Source organism: Capricornis sumatraensis, chromosome 14 (genome assembly GCF_032405125.1).
Source record: "Capricornis sumatraensis isolate serow.1 chromosome 14, serow.2, whole genome shotgun sequence".
Lineage (NCBI taxonomy): Eukaryota > Metazoa > Chordata > Mammalia > Artiodactyla > Bovidae > Capricornis > Capricornis sumatraensis.
In genome coordinates, this window is record NC_091082.1 from 51,522,085 (window position 1) to 51,548,340 (window position 26,256).

The 26,256-nt window shown below is 52.0% G+C and overlaps 1 protein-coding gene across 1 annotated transcript in view; it reads right to left on the reverse strand.

Annotated features, from left to right (window-relative positions):
* The window catches only part of SPSB1 (splA/ryanodine receptor domain and SOCS box containing 1), a 69,773-nt gene extending 54,243 nt beyond the window's left edge, over window positions 1-15,530 (reverse strand). Inside the window, exon 1 of the mRNA XM_068986446.1 lies at window positions 15,403-15,530. The gene's annotated coding sequence lies outside the window, so the exon portion shown is untranslated. The remainder of the gene's footprint in view (window positions 1-15,402) is intronic.
* Window positions 15,531-26,256: the final 10,726 nt, after the last annotated feature.

The following is a 26,256-nucleotide window of genomic DNA, read 5'->3' on the forward strand; positions in this document are numbered from 1 at the left end:
AAATCTACTGTTCCCCGGGCACACCACCATCTCCAACTTACCTGAAGCAGGTGGCCTGGCCAGCTGGGCAGTGTTTCTTTCCCAGGCCCAGTCCCTTGGGAGGTGCAGCCAGCCCCATGGCAAGCAAAACTGGCTATCTCACTCACTTGGCACCTTCCCTGGGGCCCCTGCCCCTGCCCTGGGGGACAGGGCTGACCGGGGAGGAGCACAGGGTCCCTGTTCCCTCTGCAGGACCTGGTGGCCGCTGCACCTCCCCAACCTCCCGCACCTGGCCCCCGCGGGTAATGACTAAGCGATTCCCACCTCGGAGCTCGCCTGGCAAGGGGCCCTGCTGGCTGCCGACCGGCACCATGATGCCCGGAGCCGCACGCAGTAAACCCATAATTGGCGAGTCCTCTTCTTGGGAAAGAAAACCCCCTCCGTGTTTTGTTTTGTTTTGCCCTTAAATGAAACAAATCCACCCACGTAGTTACTGGAAACTCAAGCATGTGAAACCAAACCGTTTGCAAAGAGAATTAGTCAGCAACCTTGTGAGCCGAGGAGTGGTCCCTCCGTGGGTGGAGCCAACTGTGCTCTCGAGGTTCCCAACCAGGAGGGCAGCAGGGTGGCACCGACCTCCACACCAGGTTCCCCAAAGTCCAGGGGATGCCCTGGGAGGTGGGTCAGCTTGAGAACACATTGCCATCTGTGGGAGCGTCCCCGGGCTCCAGGTGAAGGGTGAAATGTCCTTCTCACTGCTATACACGGGGGACGGTTACAAGCCGAGGCTCAGGGTCAGGCTCACGTTCAAATCCTCCCTCCGTGAAGTCAGCTGAACTTGCAGGTCTCAGTTTCCTCATCTGTAAAATGAGGACAACAGATCTCTGCCAGTGCCAGAGAGCCCCAGGGTCAATCTAAGGGAAGTTCTCTGTGCCTAGTGCCAGAGAGGCAGCCGTAAATGCACCTTTTGTAGGGGAGCAAAGGAGAGCAGGGATGCGATTGTCTTAAGGCTCTGTACCTCTTGGTGCAAGGGAATTTACTGAGCTGGTTCCCAGCCCTGCTGCTTTATCCAGAATGTGGCACGCCAGGTGGAAACTGGGCCAGGCCAGGTACCAGCAGGTACAGGTCTCATCCCAGCGCCTTAAGCCCCAAGTTGTGTGACTCCACCAGGCTCCCTGGCCCTACCCTTCTCATATGTACAGAAAAGGCACAGATATTCTATTCTGTGTTGTTTCTTTAAGAACAAACAAAAAACCTGGTAAGTTTTTTAAGTTTTTTGTCTACTTAAAAAAAAAAAAATCCAGATTCCTGGCCTCCCTTAGGAGAGAAAGAAGTGGACGCTGCAGTTCCCTGGACTCCACATCTCCAGGTAAGAGAGCCACCCCCTCGTATGGGACACCCCCATGCCACTTTGCCACAGTCCTCACCCTGCCCTATAGCCTTCCATGGGCTGCTTCATTTGTGCCTCCTTTCTGGCCCCTGGGGGCATCTGAGTTGGTGACCTAGTTTAAAAGTCTAATTTTACTTAGAAGCATGACCGTAGCCACTTGTCACTTGAAATAGCCACAGGAAGTGTCCTTCTAGAAGGTGATTAAAATCTGAGGCTTAAGGCTGATTTTTCTCAGAGGAAAACACAACAATGTAAGAAGACATTTGTGGCTCTCTTGCTGAGGGAAACCCAGGCAGGGTCCTTTGCAGGGGGCGGGGGGGTGCCAGGATGGCTGCTCACAGGATGGGGAGCCCCAGCTATCCAAGCTGACCGGAGGGACAGGGGAGGTAGGAGTCAGCAGACACAGCTGGGCCTACTAACAGCTCAGCAGAGACACTAAAACTGTCCAGTGGAGTCTGAGGACCTTTTCAAGTTGTCTGGGTCCCTCCTGAAGGGAAAAAATTAAGACTCGGGATCTCTCGTTTCCCGGCCTCACCAGTGACACTTGGCACGTTCAGCCTCCACTGCTAAGGGCTGAATGTGCTGACACAGCAAGGCCAGGCTGGACCCACCTCGATCCCACACTGCAGCATCACATGAACCCCTTCTCCCCTCCCCAGCTTGCCTCCCTCCTTTGCCTGGCTATGGTCTCCTCCAGCATCTGTTGCTTCCAGACCCACTCCCCACCTCCTCCAGACCATGTGCCTCCTCAGGCTCAGAGGCTGTGTGCAACAGTGATTCAGACCACAGGCTGGGTCTGTATCTAACATGGCTGTGTGTGATCCCAGGCAAATGATCTGATTTTTCTGTGCTTCAGTTTTCCCAACTGTAAAATGGGCACAATAACCGTCTCCCTCCCACACACACACACACTCCACAAGATTCCTGGGAGCAGGATAAGTTAGTGCACAGCAAAGGGCTGAGCATGGTGCCCAGCATATAACAGGTGCTCAATAAACATTAAGCAAAGTGGTCTAAACCCAAAAGGAAAAGGTGGTCCATGTATGCAGGTCTGCCAGGAACACACACAGCCTCCAGCCCAGTTGGTACAACTGGCACTTGCTGTTGCTGATCCCCTCATGTTTCCATCCTCCAGAGCTCCAAACTCCACCTGGGTAGCCTTCAGTAGGTGCTTCCCAAAACTGTCCTGCTTCTATGAGAGGACAAGTGCTGGGATCACCCAGTCCTCAAAATTCAGCCCATGAGCTGCTCACCTAAGAAACCTCTACGATTGTATCCACCTGCATCTCTACCAGCACCTGGGAGACTCAGCAAACTTACGGAACTTGGCAAAACTGCAGTTCCCCTGCCCCAGTTTCCACCCTCAGAGAAGTGAATCCATTAACCCCTACTGTTTACACTCTGAGCCTCCCACTGCTACAGTATCCAGAAAGGTGGGTACCACCTGCTTTGTCTCACAAAAATTCAGGGAAAACAGGTAACCCAAGGCAAAATTTGGTCCTCAAGGAGTCCCCATGATGGAAAGAGGGGAAGCCAGCTCCATTTTTCTGCCTTGTCTAAACACAGCGACTTCACCTGACTAGGACTTTAGAGTGGTTCAACCCGAGGAGAAAAGTCCCCGTGGATGTTCCAAATGTATCTTCCTGGTGCATTTTGAAAAAAAATTTTTTTTTTTAATTGTGGCAAAAGTTTCCCTGGTGGCTCAGTGGTAGAGAATCCACCTACAATACAGGAGATGCGGGTTCAATCTCTGGGTCGGGAAGATCCCCTTGAGAAGGAAACGGCAACCCACTCCAGTATTCTTGCCTGGGAAATCCCATGGACAGAGGAGGCTGGTGGGTTACAGTCCATGGGGTTGCAAAGAGTCGGACTAAACAACCAACCAACCAAAAGTCACATGATATAAAAATACTATTTTAACCATATTTAACTGTACAGTTCAGTGGCACTAAGTATCCTCACATTGTTATGCAGTTCTCACCATCATCATCTCCCGAATTTTTCCTTCCGAAACTGAAACTCTGTCCCCCATCAAACACTAACTCCCCAACCCCCACCCCCTTGACTCTGGCATTGACCACTGTACTTTCTGACTCTATGAATTTGACTATTCTAGGCACCTTGTGTAAGTGGAATCAAACTGTATTTGTCTGCATCTACTGTATCTGAAATGCATTTTTAAGGTGAACTTAATGTATGTCCTACAAACAGATTGTACTTTCTGTTTTTTCAATCCCTCTTCCTGTGGCTAAAATCACACCTTGCACCAAATACCAGAGAACTCAGTTATCTCAGGCAGAACCATCTTGGGTGCTGCAACTCACCTTGGTGCTCACCTCTATCTAGTCCTAAGAATTTACTGAAGTATGTTGGGGGGGATGGCAGGGGCAGGAGAGGGTGGAGAAGACCACCCCTAATCTGCCTCTAAGAGAGGAGCCCCCCAAATTATTTCCAGCAGCTCCAATAATTTTCCCCCTAAGTTAAGCCTCGTACAAAACCCCACCCTGCTCAAGAAAAAGGTTGAAGTGCTCTGTTCAAATGGCCTGTCTTCCTGCTGCTCTGTGTGGCATCCCTGAGGCTCGGCAGGAAATCAGGGGCCAAGGAGATGGGGTCCACACAGCCCCGCCCAGCCTTCCTTAGCAGATGGTCATAGGACGCCCATGAGATGCCCAGTGTCCCTTCTCAGAAACCTCAGTGTCCCCTTCTCAGAAACCTAGGAAACAAGAACACAGTTTCAACTCTCCAAAGCACAAGAGCCCCACCTGACCCTCCTGGAACTTCACTGGCGTCCCTTAGTACGATCTGCCTAGAAAGGAAGCTGTCCACTGCGTGCGGTTGAGCCCAGTGATTGGCTGGTGACTGCTCCCCCACACCAGCCTCTGCTCTGGCTTGTGTTCACATTTTTTCCATTTAAAAAATACATGTAAACACTGACTGCAAACCAAAACCTCAATGGGGTGAGACACCCTGGGGGTGGAGGGGAGCGGAGAGAAACCCCAGTTATGGCTCAGGACTCGGCTGGGATGCGTCTCTTGGGTCGGAGCTGTGTGGGCAGCTCTCAGTGCGGGCCCCATGGTAGCTGAGACAGAGCGGGCATTCAGGGAACACTGGCTGGATGCTAAAGGATTAAACAAAAAAACCCTTTATCCCAAGCTGTCTAGACACCCCTGAGAGCGACACAATGGTGTGGAAGATACACTCTCTGGGAACCTGGAGGGCCTGAGGCAGGGGATGGGGGGCAAAGAGACAAAAGAGACAAAACAGCTGAAAATTGGCCCCACAGGCTGGAGCTGGAAGGAAGTGGGGAAAAGCCCTATCTTTTGAACATCAAAGTTCTCCAAAGATGAGGACGATTTTTTAAAGGGACCCTGACATTTATATATAATTTATACATAATGAGAACAATTCACATTGGTGTTGCCCTTAAGATGATCCTGCCCAGCTTCACAAAGGCAAAGCAACGGTCTCATTAGAGCTTCTTAAAAGCTCCAAACTGAGAGACCCTCAGACAAGCAAGAACCCTCCCTCCCCCAGAAATCCACTGAAGTGCCCCCAACCCCAGCACTTGGCAGGGCCCCACACCCTCCACAAAAACTGCCTCCCTCTGAGTCCTGCATTTAATCTCAGGGTTGTGTGAGGCTTCCTGGGATCAACCCAACAGGCAGGTCCAACAACATGACCCATTGCCTATGTGGCCCTCCCACGGCAGGTGCAGGAGCTCCAGGGGTCTCCCCCAGGAGCCCCTAAACCCGAGGGAAGGTGCAGGGCCACAGAGCAGTGGCACCACCCCAGCCAGAAACCCCAGTGTCCGTCAGCCCTGCAGCCAGATCGCCAAACAGACAGTTAATGATCTGCTCGCCGAGTGTCTAGCACATCCAGGCAAAAGGACTGGGGTGCTGAAGCGATGCTTCCAAGAGCTACTGGTCAGAGTGCTGACCACAGAGCAAACGGGGACAAGATGTCTAGTTTATGCGGGCATCACAGGAACAATGTTTGGGGTAAACGGGGGGAGGGTGCAGGGTCACCCTGTACCCACTGACAACTCCTGAGTCCGGTGCTCAGGGCTCCCTGCCACAGGGCAGCTGGCCCGTGATCCTCCTCGTGACAGCCTGCCCCTCCTCAGGGTCACTCTACTGCAGCCCACCATGAAAACCCACCAGTCTAGAGCAAGCCCCCCTAGACTAGCATACCTGGCAGCTAGCTAGTGTCTCCAGCACATGTCTCTCATCTCCACCTGCTCAACCCCAGACTCTCGAGGGCCCAGAGCTGCTTCCCACCCCTCTAGCATGATGTCTGGGAAACAGTGCCTAGTAAATGATACGGTGTGCTCAGCACTCACAGCAGAAAGAACACAGCTGTTGATCAGGCCAACCCTCTATCACCCAAAGAGCCATGTCACCTCTGTGGTTCACAAGACATCTCTGATGCTCACTTTTCTCCTCTGTGAACAGGGAGGTCATGCCTGACTCACAGGCTGTGAAATCCATCTATGGCAGCAGGCATGGTGCCTGGCACACGGGGGTGTTTAATGCAAGCTAAGACCATTTCCAGCAGAGTTTTACACAGAGCAGACAGGCAACAAGACCCCCTCAAGGAGGTGTTGGTCCAAGAATGGGAGGAAAAGGCAGGGAAATGTTGTCAGAGTGCTCCTATGACTACCAGGCCAGTGTGCCCTCGGGTGACATCTCAAGGTCCCTCCCAGGCCACCGTCCCCATTTCTGTGCCTGTCAACACATCGTCTCCCTGCCCACAGTCATGGCACCAGGGCCGCTGACTGAGTCAAGGGTGGACACAGAGCAGATGACCCGCTGCCTGTGGACACTGTCAGGGCATCACTGACCCAGAGCAGGGCAGGAAGCTCTCAGTCACACCGCAGATGAGAGAGAGAGTCAGGTCTCAGAAAACTGGGAGGAAAGGGGAAGAGAAAGTACCTGGCTGAAGCTAAAGCCCTGCTCCTAGACGGGTCAACAGGATTCGAAAGTGGCACCAAACTGCAATGCTATCAGAGACCAATTCTGGAAAAAGTTCCCACCCCGGGAAACCACCACCCCCAGCCTCGGAGCTGGTCCACAAAAGATACAAGTGACACTGTTGCTTGAGATGGAAGGAGGGGGCAGGAGGGGCTCACAAAGTGAGATCGAGACCAGGTCATGCCCTGAGGGCTGTGTCATGACTCTGGAAATTCACCCTACGAGTGACAGTGGCTGTTGAAGGGCTTTAAGAAGGGAGCTGAGATTTCAGGTGCTCACTTTTAAAAGATCACTGGAAAAAAATTAAGAACAACGAAGAAGTCCGCTGACCACAAGAGGACAGTGTCTGGGTCTTTGGTGGTGATGGAAAAGGAGCCAGAGGCAGGTGTCTGCTGTTTCCTGCCTTTTCCAGGTGGATGTTTTAGACAAGCTCTTGTTTCTACCTTCGAGTGACCCCCAAGCGAGTCAGGAGGGGAAATCCAACTTCCTTCTAGGAAACACTTCAATCTGCTGTGCCCCACGTAATTAGCCAGAAGCCGGACATAAAAGGCCCCAGAGTAGATGGTTCCATGTACAGGAAATATCCGGAATGGGCAAATCCATAGAGACAGGACGTAGACTGTGCTTGCCAGGGGCTGGGGGAGGGACATGGGAAGGGACTGCTTAATGGGTACAAGCTTTCTCTTTGGAGGGAAAATGTTCTGGAAGTAGACGAAGCTGGTTGCACAATACTGTGAATGTACTAACTGCTACTGAATTGCTCATTTTAAAAATGGGTAATCTGGAGGACTTCCCTGGTGGCCCAATGGTTAGGACTCCACATCTCCATTGCTGGGGGTGCGGTTTTGATCCCTGGTCGAGGAACTAAGATTCCACGTGCCGTATGGTACGGCCAAAAGAAAAGAAACTTAAATGGTTAGTTTTATGTTTTATGGACCTCATCTCAATTAAAAAAGAAAACTATAATCGGCTAGTATCACAGAGCGTATGGAGACGTCCTGGAGTTAGAATTACCAACCCCATTTACATATGTGTGTGTGTGCGTGTGGTGGGCATCATTTTCCCTCAAACCTAGGGCCACTTCTGATTCTTGTCAGCCCCCACCAGTCAATGTACCAGGCCACAGGTGACATGTGACTCCCTAGCCTGTCTCTCAGCTCACTTGTTTCTGCTGCTCCCCTTCTCTGTGGCAGAGCGTGGTATTTAAGTGTGTAGACCTGGGAGCCAAGGCTGCACAGTTCAGCTCCTAGCTCCCAGCAGCCCTGAACTGGTCTCAGTTTCCTCATCTGTAAAATGGGGTAACACCGACCTACAGGCCTCACTGACATTGTGAAGGCTGAGCCACTTGGCCACACACAGCCCCGGGAGAGCATCCAGAGAAGCCAGCCTCCATTAGGCGGCTGTGGGTGGCCGTGCTCTGAGCCCAGCACTGTGCCTGCGTTTACACTGCCCCCTCTCCTCCTGATCTCCTGCGTGTGGTTCTTCTTCCTAAAATGGTGACTCCATCACATCCCAACTGTCCAGCTTGGCGTTTGAGCATCCCCATGCCCAACCTGCCTGCCCACCCATGCCCACATCCCCCACACTCCCTCCTGCATCTGGGCTGGAGGGTGAGAGGCACACCCCAGGAAAATGGGTTCTCCCCTGCCTCACACACCAGTTCTGTGGTGCCCAGAGGGCTCTCCACAGTCAAAGCTGCCTAGTGAAAATGTAATGAGGAAACTGGAGCAGGAAGCAGCATGTACCCCACCACGATGGAGGCCCAGGACTCAGCCACCCTGCTGTGGGGACTCATGGCCAAGAAGGTGGAGACAGCCAGCAGAAGCCGTCATTGCCCTGAAACACTCAGTCACTGCCTGGAAGAGTCCACACAAGAGCCCACCCTCCAGGTGCATCCACTGGGTTCCGCCCCTCCCAGTGCGAGCAGTCCCCAAACTTCCCCCTCCCCATGGGAACACCCTCCAGTGTCCTCCCCTCCCCATGGGAATATCCCCCTGTGTCCTCCCCATCCCTGTGGGAGTGTTTCCTAATATCCTGGCCCCTCTCCCCCACAAACTAATCTCCTGGTGTTCTCCATCCTCTCTGCCCTCATTCAGCCCCACTCCGGCCACACACTGGCCCACACTCACCTTCCACACCTGCCATCCTTCAACCTGAAAGGCCCACTTGCCTCCTGACGACCTTCTCTGTTTGTCAGTATCCCTCTACTCCGTGGGGTAAGGTCATCAGGGAGACAAGCCTGCATCTCCCGCTCGACAGACAGGACCTGGAGAGCCAGGAACCCCCCTCAACTCCATCCTTTGTATTCTCAGGCCCAGCAGACTGGCCACACATGGCAGGGGATCAATAAAAGTTTGGATGAAAGAATGAACACGAGTGGGTCAATAACAGTGCACGAGAAGAGGCTTGTTTTGGAGCTCCTGATGGTCCACGGAGCCGTGGGGGAGATGCCGATCTGGGAATTGAAAACTTGGCGGTCAGGTCCTATGACGAGAGTCCAAGGGGTGGGGGCAGTCAGCAGGATTCAGATGCTGGTGACTGAAGCTAGGAGGAGGCGAGGGGGGCTGGCATGAGGAGGTGGGTGGCCCAAGAGAGATGTGAGGAGGGGTCGAGGGTGGGGGTGGGAGGGGTCTGTGGGGGAGACAAGGGCCAAGAGGCGGCAGCAGTGGTTCGGGTGGAAGGGGGAGGGGGAGAGTGCTCTGTAGGTGGAGATGGGGCCACGGCGCCAAAGCAGCAGGACGGTGAGTGGACTTGCCTGGAGAGCCTGGGCAGTTAGCACGGGGACCTCCAGGAGCTGCTGGAAAGACCTGTGTGCCAGGGGAGTGAGGGAGTGGAAACCAGGTGTGTGTTGCCCTGGGAACGAGAGGCTGGATGGGGCTGGAGGAGCCTCTTCTTCCCCCCAAACAGCAGGTCTGGGAGCTCTCCGCCAAGTGAAGCCTGAGTCCTGGGGTCCCTCCCCTCTGGCTGTGACCCTGGCTCCCAGGTCCCTACATGGCCCCATGAGCAGCCTCATCTACTTCTGACCAGCTGGAGGGCACAGCAAGCTGTGAGGCTGGGCCAGTCACATCGGGGAGGGGCAGGAGCCCCAAAGCCCACCATCAGAGCCCCCTTCCTCTGCATTCCCACAGGGACTCCTAAGGTCCACGATGAGGGCTCCTTTCTGAGAGCCTATAACTCTCAGGGAGAGCAATGAAAAAGCAGAGACCAAGCGTCCAGCCTCATATGAATGGATAAGCAAGATGTGGTCCATGCATACAATGGAATGTTATTCAGCCCTAAAAGGAAGGAGATTCTGACACGTGCTACAGCACAGATGAACCCTGAAGACAATCATGCTAGGAAAAGTAAGCCGGTCACAGCAGGACAATCCCATGTGATTCCAGTTATCTGATGGGCCTGGAGTGGTCTCATTCACAGAGACAGAAGGTAGAATGGTGGTTGCCAGGGGCTGGAGAGGGGAGGTGGGGAGCTAGTGCTTAATGGGGATAGAGCTTTAGTTTCACAAGATGAAGAGTTCTGGAGATGGAGGGGGTGACGGTGGCAGAACAAAGGGAAGTACTTACTGCCACCGAACTGTGCACTTACAAATGGTTAAGACGTGGCCTTCCCTGGCGATACGGTGGATGGGAGTTCACCTGCCGACGCAGGGGATACGAGTTCGATCCCTGGTCCCGGAGGATTCCACATGCCACAGAGCAACTATGCCCGTGTGCCACAACTACTGGGCCCACGTGCTACAACTATTGAAGCCTGTGCACCTGGAGCCTGTGCCCTACCAGAGAAGCCAAGGCAACGAGACGCCCCACGCACCGCAACCAGAGAGCAGCCCCTGCTCGCCGCAACAAGAGAAGGCCCTCGGGCAGCAACAAAGACCCCAAGCAGCCAAAACTCAAATAAATAATTTTGTAAAGGTGGTTAAGACATAATTTTGATGTTATGTACATTTTACCATGATTAAGAAAAGAAAGAGAAAAATCAAACCCTTAAGCCAAGAGAAGTCTTTCCAGACTTCTGGCCTTTGGGCACCCAGGTGCCAACCGTGGAGACTCCAGCACACACTCTCTTTGTCGGGGTGGACTTTCCCAGGACACACAGGCCAGGCAGGAACACTAGGCTGAGGGTGTTAGCGCCAGGGTCTCTTCCCCAGTTCTAGCTGAAATGCTGGGAATGAGGGTTCCATGCCCCAGGCACACCTCACCTCATGCCAAACGCTCTCTTGTCAGATGGCACTAACCCGCTTTAAAAGAAAGTTCCAAAGTTTCTGTCTCCAGCCCAGACCTCTCTCTTGAGCCCTAGGCCTACCTGCCATCTGGACATATCTGCGAGACCATCTCCACCTGGGACAAGTTCAAGGCATGCCCATGTCTCCTTAGCCCCCAGCTCTCCCTAAAGGGTCACCATCCACTCTGACCTCTCAACAGACACCTGCAACTCTTCCCACTTCTTCATGCCCTACGCCCAACAAGTCACCAAACCTGCCAATTTCACCCTGAAAATGTGGTCACTGCCATCCGCTTGGCAGGAAACAGACGTGACGGAACCCAAGGCAACATTTTGAACAACCAGAGGCCCCAAGGGCAGAGCCGGCAGCTGTGTGTGACCACAAGCAGCTTGTCCCGCAAGGACTGTTCACAGCTGGGGCACCTGTCAAGACGGTGTCACCAGGTTGACCCTAGATTCCTACTCAGTGTGGCACTGACATCCCACACGCCCACAGCCTGGAGACGGCGTGACCCACCACCTCCTTCACTCCTCCAGAGGTACCCCGAGGGCGGCCGAGGCTCCCACACCCACCATCATCCACAGGGGGAATTCAAGACGGTTAAGCTCAGGCTTAGGTCTGGCACAGCACTTGCGGATCAACCACTTCCACATTCCTGCTGTCCAGCCCTGCCTGAAAGCCCAAGCCTGCCTTGCCCAGGCCCAGCCTCAGTGGAGGGACGCAGCCAGACTTGTGCCTTGGCAGCTCCTCCAAGGGAGGCCCAGGGAGCCTGTGTGCTGTCTCCCAACCAGCAGACGCATTTCTTCATTATGTTGGGCAAGGAACAGAACTTTTAAAACACAAAACAGCAGGAAGCTTCCCAAACGTTTTTGGGATTGGGGGGGGGGGGTGGCAACAGGACAGATCCCTCTCTAGGAGCCACCCTCCCCTCGGTCCAGCCAGGAAGGACCCTCAGCTCCAAGTCTGGAAAAGCACCTTTACCCAGCTCGCCCTCCAAAGTCCACATCTTGGACATTTACGTGCATGAAGTCACTTCAGTCATGTCTGAGTCTGTGACTCTGTGGACCGTTGTCTGCCATGCTCCTCTGTCCATGGGATTGTCCAGGCAAGAATACTGGAGTGGGCTGCCATGCCCTGCTCCAGGGGATCTTCCTGAGGCAGAGATTGAACTCACGTCTCTTATGTCTTCTGCACTGGCAGGTGGATTCTTTACCATTAGCACCACCTGAGAAGCCCCTTGGACACTTAATGCTTCCTTCCTCTAACAGCTTCTTAGGAAGAACTTACAGGTGACCTGACATTACGTCTAAGATTTGCTTCCCAACAAGCCAGGAAAGGGCTTCCCAGGTAGCACAATGGTAAAGAATCTGCTGCCAGTGCAGAAGATGCAAGAGATACTGGTTCAAACCCTTGGTCAGGAAGATCCCCTGAAGGAGGAAATGGCAACCCACTCCAGGATTCTTGCCTGAAGAATCCCATGGACAGAGGAGCATGGTGGGTTACCGTCCATGGGGTCCCAAAGAGTCAGACACAACTAAGCATCCGAGCCATCCACAAGCCAGGAAGAGTATGTGTGTATGACGTGTGTTTATGTGTGTGTGGGGGGGGGGGGGGCGGGCGTGCATACACGCATATACATTCCTGTGTGTGCATGCTGACACTTGAAGCTGGTGAGGGAACCTTATATTTCTCTCAATTTTGGTATATGTTTGAAATTTTCCATAATCATAACAATTTTTTACTTAAAAACTAACACAGGCTTCCTTAAGAAAAGGCTAAGGTGATGGAGGTAGGAGGCTGTACTGATTAAGGGCTTAGGTGCCAAAACCCCTAACCTTGGCCAAGCCATGTGGACAGTGGAAGAACCCACTTGCTGCCCTGGGTTCTTAGGAAAAAGACAAAGGTTAATGTGTCAAGGACTCAGATCAGAGCCTAGCAGCAGTGCTATAACATTATTTCTCTTTATTATTCCTACCATCATCAGCATCAGACAAGATCTAACCCATAAAGCACTTAGCAGCAAAGCGCCTGGCACCTACTGGAGCAGAATTTTTACTCTTAGAATGGCGGGGGGTGGAGTGTTGGGGGGTGGCTATCAGATAACTGAGATATAGGAGAGCACTCGGCTGAAAGTCCAAAATAAAGGTCCTTTTAAGTCTGAATTTCATCAGTCAGGCCTGTGGAGGAACGATGAGATTATGCATCCCTAGGTGGACCGAGGCACGCCCTCAGTCCTGCTTCTGTCCTGATTAAGACACTCATTCTCAAACTTTTCAGGAACAAAGATAAATCGATCATGAACAACAGCCAGAACCTAGCTCTTGGGAGGAATTGTTGCAAAATTCCCAGATGAAGCTCGTGAACACAGCTTGCAAACTGTATGAATCAGAGGTTTTACTAAATGTGAAAATACAAAGCAGGCAAGTCTCTGCTCACCCGGGAGGAGAGGGAAGGTGGGAGAAGCTACGGCCCTGAGGGAACATGCAGCCATCATTCTCAGCAAAGCAGCAGGCAGTGTGGGCCTCCACCAGCTGGACACCTACCCTCCTCCCCTGCTTCAGGGGAAGATGACTCCCCAGGGCATGTCAAGTTTTACCAGGCAACCCAAGGGAGCCCACAGAAGGGTGGTTTCAGACTTGCTGGAGCAGCCCAATGAAAGTAGCCTCTCCCAGCTCCAAAGTGACATCATCAGGGACCCCAGGCAGAACCACTTCTCCCTAATAAGCCCCAGAACCCACTGATTCTCCCTAAAGCCCCAACCTTCCTGACGCCAGGCCTGCCCTGCTTGTGACTGTCAGAGCCACTGCGGTCAGTGTGCCTCTGTTTTTATTCTCTCTGCTTCCCTAGTGGGAGCCAGACTGGGAAAGGAAAGGAAGTTTGTAGAGTTATTATTGCATTAGGCCATGCCACCCCATCCTTCTCTCTCTCTCTCTCCATCTACTGGGGAAAGCACGCTCTGCAGAAGACAAAGCAGTAAGAGAACAAGAGAACTGAAATGATCCGATCCAGCCCATCACTTGGCATCTGGGGAGACACGAAGTGCCCGGCCCATGATCTCAGCACTAGCGACAGCAACCAATGACAGTAACCAACCAGTAACAGTTAGGGCTCCCGAGATTTGGTCCACAAGCTCTGGCTGTGCAGTCTGGGTAAGCCAGCCACCCTCTCTGGGCCTCTGCCAGGAAAGGAAGGGTCGGCCCAGATGAATGCCCCATAAGTATTAATAAGACACGGCTTCCCCAGCTCTGTGATTCCTCAGTCGGGGAGCCACTGGGGAGGGGGTGGTGTCAGGAACCGGTTCATCAGAAAGGGAAGGGACAGTCCCGCCCCCTCGCTTGCTTTCTGTCCTCACACCCAAACCAGGATTCCAGGTCTGCCCCCCCTAAATGTTCTACCCAGGAGAGAATTCTTTCAAGGACACCAGAGATGCTTTTTTACCATCAACACCTGTTAAAACTCAACTCATGACCAGTTTCTGATGCTACTGGCTAGAGCATTTAATTAAATATTACTCATTCAGGAAGCGGCCCCTGCCAACTCACCCCTGAACTGTTCAGTTCATTTTCAGAGAAAAAGAGAGAGGGAGGGAGGAGCCTGCACCCTCCTCAGCTGGTACCAGGCACCCTGCCCTCCTCCCCGTACCCTGGTTCAGGGCAGCCCTGTTTTGAGAACCAAGCAGGGAAAGGCAAGTTAAGCGGATCCAGGAGCCAGCGGTCCCCACTGCCAGGTTACCATGGATGGCACACACACATACACACACTTACGCCACACAGACACACATGCACTCAGAGGTGCAGACACACAGACACATGCACACACATTCACAGACACACTCACCACACACACTCAGAGGTGCACGCTAACTCGCACAAAGACACACAGAGACACACGCACACACACAAACACATCACACATACACATTCATACACTTATTCACGCACACACGCAGACGGGCTCACAAAGACACACTCTCACACAGACACATACTCAGCACACACCATACTCACACACACAATTCGCGGTCCCTCCCCGGCATACCAAGCCATCGCCCCGCGGGGCCGTTAGCATTGCCGGGAGCCTCTGCCTTGAACTTGAACAGGACAGCTACCACCGACTGACCCGGGCTGCTCTGGATTTTCTGTTTTACTCGATTTCCCGACAGAACTCTCGGCTCTCCCCTGGTTGCCCGAGCAGCCGCCGCGGCTCCTGGGCGGCGGGGGGCGGGGCGGGGCCGCCTGGGGTGTCGCCCGGCGGGCTCCCCGGGGGAGGCGCCGCCGGCGGAGCTGGCGACCCCCGAGGGTGCTAGTTGGGCCGCGCTGCGGATCCCGGCCCCCGCTGGCGGGAAAAGCGAAAGTAACTCCGTGGAGCGGGGTCGCGCTGCTCCTGAGCGGAAGGGGCAGGTCGGCGCCCCCGCCTCCGCCGCAGGGATGGTCTTGAGGCCACCCCCCGGAGTCCGGCCACCTAGAAGTCGCCGGGGGCCGCCGTGCGTCCCGGGCTCCTTTTTAGGTCTGCAGCCGCCAAGGCTCAATCCCGGGTCCGACGGACTCCGGGGCCTCCTAGACTCCCGCCCCGTCTCGTCCCCGCAGGTGGGGCCCGGGGCCGTGCTACCTGCCCGCGCCTGCACGGGCAGCACCCGCAGCAGCGCTGGGCGGCGCCCCAGGCCCCTCTCCTGGGACTCATGCCTAGAGAAGGGCTCCCCATGCACCGGTACCGGGTCTCCAGGCGAGACGCCACCCCAGCCCCGCGCCCAGGTGCCCACTCGGTCCCCAGGTGCTGCGATTCTAGCGCGCGCCCGGCCGGGACCCCCAACCTACCCATTCCCCGTGCCCCGCCCTGCCTACCGCTCCGGGGAGGCTGCCGCCGCCGCCCGCTCTCCGGGACCGAGGAGGCTTCCCGCCGCAGGGAGCGAAGTCGCCTCCTCCCCGCGGCCCCGGCGCCAGCGCTGGAGCCTGGTGCCTGCTGCGAGCGCGCTGGATGCCCGAGCGCGACTTCGGTGCAAAGAAGAAAATGCAACCGAAGGCTTTAAAGTGAAAAAGGAACGAGCTAGGGGCGGGGCCAGCCCGCCCCCGTCCCGCCCCTCCCCTCTTCTTCTTGCCTCGCCCCGCCCCCGGCTGGGGCTCAGGCGGCCGCGCGGGGGGCGCCGTGCGCGGCTGGGGCGCGGGGCGGGTGGTGTGTCACGTGCCCGGCGGTCGTTCCACCGCCTCTGCCGCCGCCCCCCTCCTCTGCCTGCTCCATCGCCCCACCCGGAGGCCATCGGGGCGCTCCGGGCGGCGCCGAGGCTGTGGTCCCTCCGGAGGCGTCTTTGGGAAACGCTGGGCAGCCTCCGCTGGGTAAGAGGCCTTGGTTGCAACACCCGGAGGGCTGCAGCGGTGCTGGGCCAGCGTGGGGGCGGGGTGCGGGGGCTTACTAATAATAATTTTTTTGGTCTCTTGGGAGGGTCAGGGTTATTTCAATAACTCTGGCAGCAAGGCTTTGCTTGTTGTTTAGTCGCTCAGTCCTGTCCGGCTCTTTGCAACCCCCTGGACTGTAGCCCACCAGGCTCCTGTGTCCATGGGATTTTCCAGGCAAGAATACTGGAGTGGGGCATCATTGCCTTCTCCAGGAGATCTTCCCACCCAGGGATCGAAGCCACGTCTATTGCACTGGATGTGGATTCTTTTCTGCTGAGCCACCTAGGAAACCCTCATCTCAAATGATCAGAAACTAAAAGTTCTTTGGCCAGCAGATGATCCAAGGGCTGTCAGTCCTGCTGGAGCCCACCCCCCACTGAGGCATTTCCATCTAGGTGGGCCCAGGGAGGGTGTCTTGGGATTCCCAGACCCCGGGGGGCCAGTACCAGGGCATCACCAGCTTCTTGATGGGCTTGAGCATACAGCTGGTGGTTCCCCCATGAATGTTTGTTGAATGAATGAAAGAGTGCCACGTGGGTACCCACCACCCCGACCCCACCAAGACTTGTCCGTGTAAAAGTGTCAGTAGCCACCGAAGGAGTTTTCCTCCACTCCCCTCAACAGAGCAGTCACTTGCACTCTAGAACTGGGAAGATTTTAAAGAAAGAACTTTTTAAAGAATCTCTTTACATTCCTCCACCCACAGTAGTGTGTAGTAGTGTTCACAAGGGCATGGAAGATTCACATTGGAGAAGCTGTTAAGAAGAATGTTGCTCTGCGGTAATTTCATCTTTACCATACTATAAGGGCAAAACTGTTACACTGACTGTAGAGATCAGACAGTGAGCCCTGTAGGGGTTCCTGGGCACAGGGAGCCTTTCCGTTCAGCCTCCAGCACCTCCCCTGAGTTCTAAAGGGCTGTTTCAAGCAGTTGCATATCCGGGAAGAGGGGCGATGCAGAGTCAAGGGAGGAACAACCAAGAAACAGCCTTGGGGTAGGGTCCTCATTCTGCCTCAAGGGACACACTTGAAAGTGAAGTGAAAGTGAAGTCACTTAGTCGTGTCCGACTCTTTGCGACCCCGTGGACTGTAGCCTATCAGGCTCCTCTGTCCATGGGATTTTCCAGGCAAGAGTGCTAGAGTGGATTGCCATTTCCTTCTCCAGGGGATCTTCCCGACCCAGGAATCGAACGCAGGTCTCCATCTGAGCCACCAGGGAAGCCCAAGGGACACACTTAACAGTATCTTAAAGCCCTTGATGGGGCATGAGTGGTAAAGAATCTGCCTGCCAATGCAGGAGACACAACAGACTCAGGTTCCATCCCTGGGTGGGGAAGATCCTCTTGAGTAGGAAGTGGCAACTCACTCCAGTGTTTTGCCTTGAAAATTCCACGGACAGAGGAGCCTGGTGGGCTGCAGTCCATGGGGTCACAAAGAGTCAGACATGACTGAGTACACTGAGTACATAGAATTGAAACCCAGCAAATGGAAGATGTCAGCATTCTCCATGCCTTGGGAGACCACCTGAGGCCAGACTGAAGAAGCCAAAGTCCATCAAAAAGATTACCTGGTGGACTTCCCCGGCAGTCCAGTGGTTAAGACTCCTCTGTTTCACTGTAGGGTACTTGGGTTCAATCCTTGGTGGGGAAACTAAGATCCCACATGCCTGACTGTGTGGCCAAAAAATTTAAAAATAAAGATCATCTGAGACCAGATCAAAGGACTGCAGGCCCTGTACACAGCCTAGGCTTACCAGCAACCCCACCCTTGTACTATTGTTATAAAACTCCTCATCAAATCCTCCAGTGTTGAGACACAGAGTTTTCAAAGACAGGAGCCCACAGAGGCCTCCTTTGCCTGGCAAAGCAATAAGGGTATTCTTTTCTATGTCACCTAAAACTCTGTTTCAGAGGTTCAGTTCAGCACCACTGCCCAGAGGCCAAGATTCCGGCATCAGCAGGGATAACTGGTGAAAGGCCTCGTCGTAGCAGAGCTTGGAGTTCAACTTTATTGTTGTTATTGTTCAGTCATCAAGTCATGTCCGACTCTGCGACCCCATGGACTGCAGCACACCAGGCTTCCCTGTCCTTCACCATCTCCCAGAGTTTGCTCAAACTCATGTCCACTGAGTCAGTGATGCCATCCAACCATCTCATCCTCTGTTGCCCTCCTCTCCTCCTGCCTTCAATCTTTCCCAGCATCAGAGTCTTTTCCAATGAGTGGGCTCTTCGGATCAGGTGGGCAAAGTATTAGAGCTTCAGCTTCACCATCAGCCCTTTCAGTGAATATCCAGGGTTGATTTCCTTTAGGAAATTTAGACTGAGGCAGACCAAGGTATAATTCAAGTGGCAGTCCATCCATCTGGGACCTGAGACCCCACCTTTGATGTGAGGACCCTGAAACACACCCTTACACTTTCAGGGTAAGACAGCCTCAGCACTCCCACACATATCAGCTCTGATCCAGTTGGGTAATGAGATCACACTGACCTAAATTTCCCAGAGGAATCCCTAGGGAGTGAGGCTTCCTCTCCTCCAGACGTGGGCAGGTAGGCCGACCAATGCTTGGAAGCTGGTCATCCCGCAGTGACCTGGAACAGTGTTGAGCAATAGTGGAGTCCAGATTGTATGAAAGGGGTGTATACTCATCCTATCAGCACAAACAGTATTGTTTTGTTAAAAAGATACAGGTTGTTGTTCAGTCCCTAAGTCGTGTCCAACTCTTTGTGAGCCCCCTGGTCTGCACCACACCAGGCTTCCCTGTCCTCGAATATTTCCCAGAACTCGCTCAAATTCACGTCCATTGAGTCGGTGATGCCATCTAACCATCTCATCTTCTCCCGCCCCATTCTGTCTTGGCCTTCAGTCTTTCCCAGTATCAGGGTTGTTACATATTGTGACATCAGCAGATAGCCATCCAGGAATTTGAAGACTGACTCAAGTCTTAAACCACGTATCTGTCATTCCATGGGGCTGAGTAGAGAGGGGGCATGATTCTGGGCTTCTGGTGGTGTCACCTCCTCCCGCAACTGCACCTCCACCTCCACTTACATTTCATCACTTGCATAAGCACAGTCCGCTCCCTTCTCTAATCTGTTTCAGGAAAATTATGGGGAGAAATTGTTAGATAACAAATTAACTGTCAGCTGCTTTTTCTTTTTTCTTTTTTTTCTCTTGTGGCCACACCACACAGCATGCCGGATCTTAGTTCCCTGACCAGGGATCGAACCCATGCCCCTTGCAGTGGAAGCTTGGAGTCTTAACCACTGGACCGCCAAAGAAGTCTCTCAGCTGCTGACTGTGATGATAAAAGGTCTGTCCAGAGCTATCCCAGACACACTGCAAGACTTTAGAGCAGACTTCTGCTGCCTTCACAAGCTCCTGCCTCTTCGGGCTCCCATTGTCTCTGAGTCCCTTTCGCTGTTCGAAGGGAAGGGACAAGAGATTTGGTATTAGACAAGTAATGCAAACCCCAGCTGCCATTCACCAGTTGTGGTCTTGATTGATGTTTTTTAGTAGCTAAGTCACGTCTGACTCTTTGCAACCCCATGGACTGCAACTCACCAGGCTTCTCTGTCCTTCACTATCTACCAGAACTTGCTCAAACTCATGTCCGTTGAGTTCGTGATGCTATCTAACCATGTCATCCTCTAATACCCTCTTCTCCTCCTGCTGTCAATCTTTCCCAGCATCAGGGTCTTTTCCATTGAGTCGACTCTTCCTATCAGGTAACCAAAGTATTGGAGCTTCAACTTCAGCCTCAGTCCTTCCAAGGAATACTCAGGGTTGATTTCCTTTAGGATTGACTGGTTTGATCTCCTTGTAGTCTCAAGAATCTTCCAGTAGTTTACAGAAGAAAAAAAAAAAAAAAAGAATCTTCCAGCAGGCACTGTCATTCACCAGCTGTGTAACCTTGGGCAACTTACCTAATCTTTTTAGGACCCAGTTTCCTCCTCTGTTGAACTGCTCTACATGTTTCCCAGAATTTGGAGGTGGGGGATGGGTACCACTCATACCACAAATATTTTGAGCACAACGTGTGCAAGGTATTGTGTTAAAATGAAATGCAGAAAGTTTTGAGGAATGTCCAGATAATAGACACATTCTAGATATTATTACTTTATTATTGGAGTATAATTGTTTTTCAGTGGAGTGTTACTTGATGCTGTACAACAAAGTGAGTCAGAGATACTATTACTAACAATAAAAAAAGTTCTCTAGAAAAGCATAGGATCCGTAACACAAAAGTGTGACAAAATCCACCAAAACAAAAAGAACTGAAACGTGTTTTTCAGATTTAGACCATTCTGCACCCTTAATACGAGATGTCATGAAGTGAAACTGAAGTAGAGTAGCCCTTACCTTTCAGAACTTTGATCTTAGAGCGTTCATGAGTTAATGCGTGTGTGCACAGTCAGTCATGTCCAGCTCTCTGTGCCCCCATGAAATGTAGCCTGCCCTGCTCTGCTCATAGCATTTCCTGGGTAAGAATACAGGAGTGGGTTGCCATTCCCTATTCTAGGGGATCTTCCTGATCAGAAATCGAGCCCGAGTCTCCCGTGTTTCCTGCATTGGCAAGTGGATTCTTCATGTCTCTTGGTCGGCACATTCTCTTCTTTAACTCTTCTGGGGTTCACTCCTGATCACATAATTAGCGGACAGTGACGCCTGCTGGCAGAGTGTAATATTGCAGTGTAGCTCTATCAGACACTGCTGGTTATCAGAACAAAGGGGTGATGTTGAGCAGTTTCCGGGGTTAATTTTTTATTTTTTATTTTTTTAGCTGCATCATGTGGCATGTGGGATATTAGTTCTCTGACCAGAAATCAAACCTGTGCCTCCTGCATTGGAAGCATGGAGTCTTAACCACTGGACCACCAGGGAAGTCCTCGGCTATTTTAAATGAGATATTGGGTAGCAACCAGGCTTGAGGAGAGTTCCTATGACCTTGAGAAGAAATGAGTAGATGACCTTGGATTTGTCACAATAATTACTGTAAAGTTCTTCGAAAACACTTTTAGTGCCTAGAAGTGAGCTGGCTGAGACCTTGATGCCTATCTTGACTCTCCACTGGACATTTTCAATAGTCTTTCAGTGTATTTTTCCCCCATGGGAACATCTTCAATATTATAGTCAAATGCCAATACAAGTGAAGCACCTCTCCAAGTATTTATTCTTTTACTAAATATTGAAGAACTGAATGAATAAGTATTGAGCAGCACTATTCTGCAGGCTGGAGAGAGAGGAGTAAACAAAAGGGACCAGGCTCCTTAGCTCAGGGAATTTCCACGGGAGGGGGAGAGACAGAAAATAAACAGTAAATGAGATCACGTCAGAGAGGAACAAGTGGTAAGAAAGAGTCATTTTATAGAAGTTTGCTCTGAGGACTATTTTTCTTTAGGAACAAACATGTATGCAAGTGGACTCAGTTCGACCGTTAAGACTCTATATATATGGGACTTCCCTGGTGGTCCTGTGGCTAAGACTCCATGCTCCCAATTCAGGGGGCTCAGGTTTGATCCCTGGTCAGGAAACTAGATCCCAGATGATGCAACTAAGAGTTTGCATGCCGCAGTTAAGAGCTCACATGCTCCAACTAAGACTTGGTACAACCAAATAAACAAATATATACATTTTAAAATCTCTATGAAAAGGTTCTAGAAAGGTCACCTGTTGTCCCAAATGACAGAGCAGAGACCTCTGATAGTCAGGGACTCATATTTCCTTCCTGTTCCCCCACAGCAGTTTGCCATGTTTGGTCGCTCCCTTGAAAATGAGTCAGCTTTGACCTCTCTATTCCATGCTCATCTCTGGATACCCAGTCTTCCAGCTAGAGGCTCTACTACCACACTCATTAAGCAAGCATTTTAGTGGGAGTGAGCTCCCATCCTGTGCTGCAAGCTTTTAAGATTTAGCATTGATCCCACAAGAGACCAGTTTGGAGAATGAGATGAATCAGCTCCCATTCTGCCTCACTGTTGGCAGAATGCCTCCAAGGGCTTACAGCATCAGTCCTTTCACTTTTCTGCACAAAGCCTGGCACTTTCTGGCTGGGAATTGGTGATGCTGGCTCTATATGCTCACTGGCAATGTCCTGAATATGTCTCTCCAGGAGAGAGCAGGTTGGAAGAAGAAAGAATTAAGGTATCCAGGGGCTTCCCTGGTGGCTCAGTGGTGAAGAATCTCCCTCACAGTGCAGGAGGCAGAGGTTCAATCCCTGGTCTGGGAGGATGCCCACGTGCCATGGAGCACCTGAAACTAGGCACCACACGCACCACAACCATTGAACCTGTGCTCCAGAGCCCACGAGCCAAAACTACTGAAGCCCGCATGCCCAAGAGCCCGTCCTCCACAACAAGCGGGTAGACCCCAATCACCGCAACTGGAGAAAAAGCCTGGGAGGCAACCGAGACCCAGCACAACCCAAAGTAAACAAATAGACTTTTAAAGAGAGAAAGAATGAAGGTATCCAAACCTATAGTGGAGGAGGATTCCGTGAGTAGAGAAGGCTGCCCAGCCAAAGTTCCAGGCTGAGCAGGGAAGCTTCGGTCAGCCTCCTGCCTGACCCTGGGAACAGGGTCTGAGAGGTGACTTCCAGACATGGGAACACGCTGTCTGTCATTGAGAGGAGAAGGGGGAAAGCAGGGCACTGCTGGGTGTGGCCGGCAGGGCAGCACACTCTCTCGGGCAGCGCACCCAGGGCTGACCGCTGGCCGGCTGTGGGTTGTGGGCTGTGGGTCATCTACAGGGTCGGTGTAATGAAAGGAGAAATCACTAGAGCAATTAGGAAAGTGAGGAGAGAGTCCACCCCCAGGATTTCCCTCTGCGGCCATGATGAAATTGGATGGGCAACTCTATGCTCTTCCACGGGATCTTAATGTTGACCTTTGCATTAAATCTCCCAGGCACTTTCCTGAAGGCCAGCACTGGGCCTATCAAACTTGCAAAGCATGCAGGACCCTCCTGGAATTCTGTATCTATTGATTCCCATACGCTTGATCTTGCTCAAGCAAATGCTGATTGAAAACTGCTGGAGAGAAATATTTATTGTCCTCTACCCCAGCCACTGGAGATGGTCCCCCCCACCCCCGACCCCTGTGACCTGGAACTCAGACTTGTTTAGGCCAATGGGATGTGAGCAGTGTGTGATACAAACAGAGACTGAAATGAGCCTGCACCACTGGGCTCTTTTTCTTGGCACCTCTGTGACCACCAGGAGAAGAGCTTCTCAAGGGTCTCTGCTACCCCTTCTTCCTTGGGATGAATGCATAGAACAGAGCTCTGAGCCGCATCAGGGAGCCCTAGATTCCAAAGCAAAGTCACCCAGTCAAGCCTGGTGGGAGCAACTGGCCCCCAGCCATGCTGCAGAAATGTGAGTGAGAAGAAATGATTTGTGGCTGGAAGCTACTGTGTTTTAGGGTGGTTTGTTATGCAGCAACAGCCGACTGATGCAAGAGCCTACAGTGTGCTGAGTTCAGAGTAAAGTAAGAGTGAAAATAACTCCTGCGACAAGTCTACAGAGGAAGGGGTACATGGGACAGCATGCATTGGAAGAATCGGGTCAGAGAGGATGAGAGCTGAGAGCTGGAGAAGAGGCAGAGGATGACTAGCAGGCAAGGAAGGAAAATTCAGGCAGATGCTGGGACGATGCTTCATGCAGGTGGGAGCTTGACACTTGGAGGAGCTGCAGCAGGGAGTTGGAGGAGCCAGGAGAGATAGGGGAGGGGACATTCATGTGGGCTGAAGAGACAGGCAGAAGGCATACTGCCTAGAGCCTTGTGAGCACGTTAATTATTCCGATACACATTTTGCATATATCCCTTCCACTGCTGAGTGGGAATCAGATTGGAGGAAAACAATCAAGCAAGGCAAAATAATCATAGTTTAGCCATTAAACAAAGCCAGGGACCTTTAGTTGCTCCTCAAGGACTACAGATAATATGCTTAGCCATGTCCTTTGACATCAAAAAAGCAAAAGAGTTCCAGACAAACATCTGCTTTATTGACTGTGCCAAAGCCTTTGACTGTGTGGATCACAACAAACTGTGGACAATTCTGAAAGAGATGGGAATACCAGACCACCTGACCTGCCTCCTGAGAAATCGTATGGAGGCCAAGAAGCAACTGTTAGAAGTGGACGTGAAACAACAGACTGTATCCAAATCAGGAAAGGATTACGTCAATGCTGTATATTGTCTCCCTGCTTATTTAACTTATATGCAGAGTACATCATGAGAAATGCTGGACTGGATGAAGCACAAGCTGGAATCAAGATTGCCGAGAGAAACATCAGTAACCTCAGATATGCAGATGACACTACCTTTAAGGCACAAAGTGAAGAACTGAAGAGCCTCTTGATGAAAGTGAAATAGGAGAGTGAAAGAGTTGGCTTAAAACAACATTCAGAAAACTAAGATTATGGCATCTGGTCCCATCACTTCATGGCAAATAGATGGGGAAACAGTGGCAGACTTTATTTTGGGGGACTCCAAAATCACTGCAGATGGTGAGTGCAGCCATGAAATTAATTGCTTGCTCCTTGGAAGAAAAGTTATGACCAACCTAGACAGCATATTAAAAAGTAGAGACATTACTTTGCCAACCAAGGTCCGTCTAGGCAAAGCTATTGTTTTTCCAGTAGTCATGTATGGATGTAAGAGTTGGACTATTATGAAAGCTGAGCATTGAAGAATTGATGCTTTTGAACTGTGGTTCAGTTGCACAGAATGGAGAAGATTCTTGAGAGTCCCTTGGACTGCATGGAGATCCAACCAGTCCAACTTAAAGGAAATCAGTCCTGAATATTCATTGGAAGGACTGATGCTGAAGCTGAAACTCCAATACTTTGGCCACCTGATGCAAATAACTGACTCATTTGAAAAGACCCTGATGCTGGGAAAGATTGAAGGCGGGAAGAGAAGGGGACGACAGAGGATGAAATGGTTGGATGGCATCACCAACTCAATGGACATGAGTTTGAGTAAACTCTAGGAGTTGGTGATGGACAGGAGGCCTGGTGTGCTGCAGTCCATGGGGTCACAAAAAGTCGGACATGACTGAGCAACTGAACTGAACTGAGCTGAACCTTTGAGCTATTTTGCAGATACTAAAACCCCCACCATGACCTTCCCTGATGGAAAGTGAAAGTCACTCAGTCATGTCCAACTCTTTGTGACCCCATGGACTATAGCCCGCCAGGCTCCTCTGTCCATGGAATTCTCCAGGCAAGAATACTGGAGTGGGAAGCCATTCCTTTCTCCAGGGGATCTTCCTAACACAGGGATCAAACCCAGGTCTCCTGCATTGCAGGCAAATTCTTTACCATCCAAGACACCAGGGAAGCCCTCCCCAACGGCTCAGCAGGTTAAGAATTCACCTGCAATGCAGGAGATCCAGAAGACTCAGCTTCAATCCCTGGGCTAGGAAGATCCCCCGGTGGAGGAAATGGCAACCCATTCCTGTATTCTTGCCTGAAAAATCCCATGGACAGAGGAGCCTGGCGGGCTACAGTCCTAAGGGTGGCAAAGAGTTGGACAGGACTGAGTAACTAAGCACACGCAAAACCCACAGCAGGTAGAAGATAACTATATACTGCCCATATGCATGCAGACCCCAGGCTGGTTGGAACCAGAAGGTTAATGATGCTGACTCCCACTTACCTCACCACTCACCAATCACAACCAATCAGAAGAATGTCCACAAACTGATCACAACCCCCCTCCCCTCCCCTATCTTTTTCTGGGTCTTCATTGCTTTGCTCTAGCTTTCTCTAGTTGTGGCAAGTGGGAGCTACTCTTCACCATGGTGCACAGGCTTCTCATCGCCATGGCTTCTCTCGTGGTGGAGCACAGGCTCTAGGGTGGGCAGCTTAGTTGCTCCGAGGCATGTGTAATCCTTCCGGACCAGGGACCAAACTCGTGATCCCTTCATTGGCAGGCAGATTCTCATCCACTGTGCCACCAAGGAAGTCTCACCCTGTCTCTTTAAAAAAAAAAAAAAAAAAAAAAAAACCCTTTCCCTGAAAGCTTTTGGGGAGTTCAGGCCTTTTATGCACAAGTTGCCTAGACTCCTTGCTTGGTGCCTGCAGTAAACACTGAACTGTCCTTCACCACAACCCGGGGGCAGTAGACTGGCTTTACTGTGAGTGGGTGAGTGAACTCAAGCTTGGTTGGTAACAGTGGCAACCCTGCTTCTTTCACCAGCTCCCAGGGCACTGGCAACCAAGCTTTTCGTCCAAAGACAAGAAACCAGAGGGATCTTTGGGGGAAAAACTAAACCGTCCAAGAGCAAAGACCTATAGATTCTC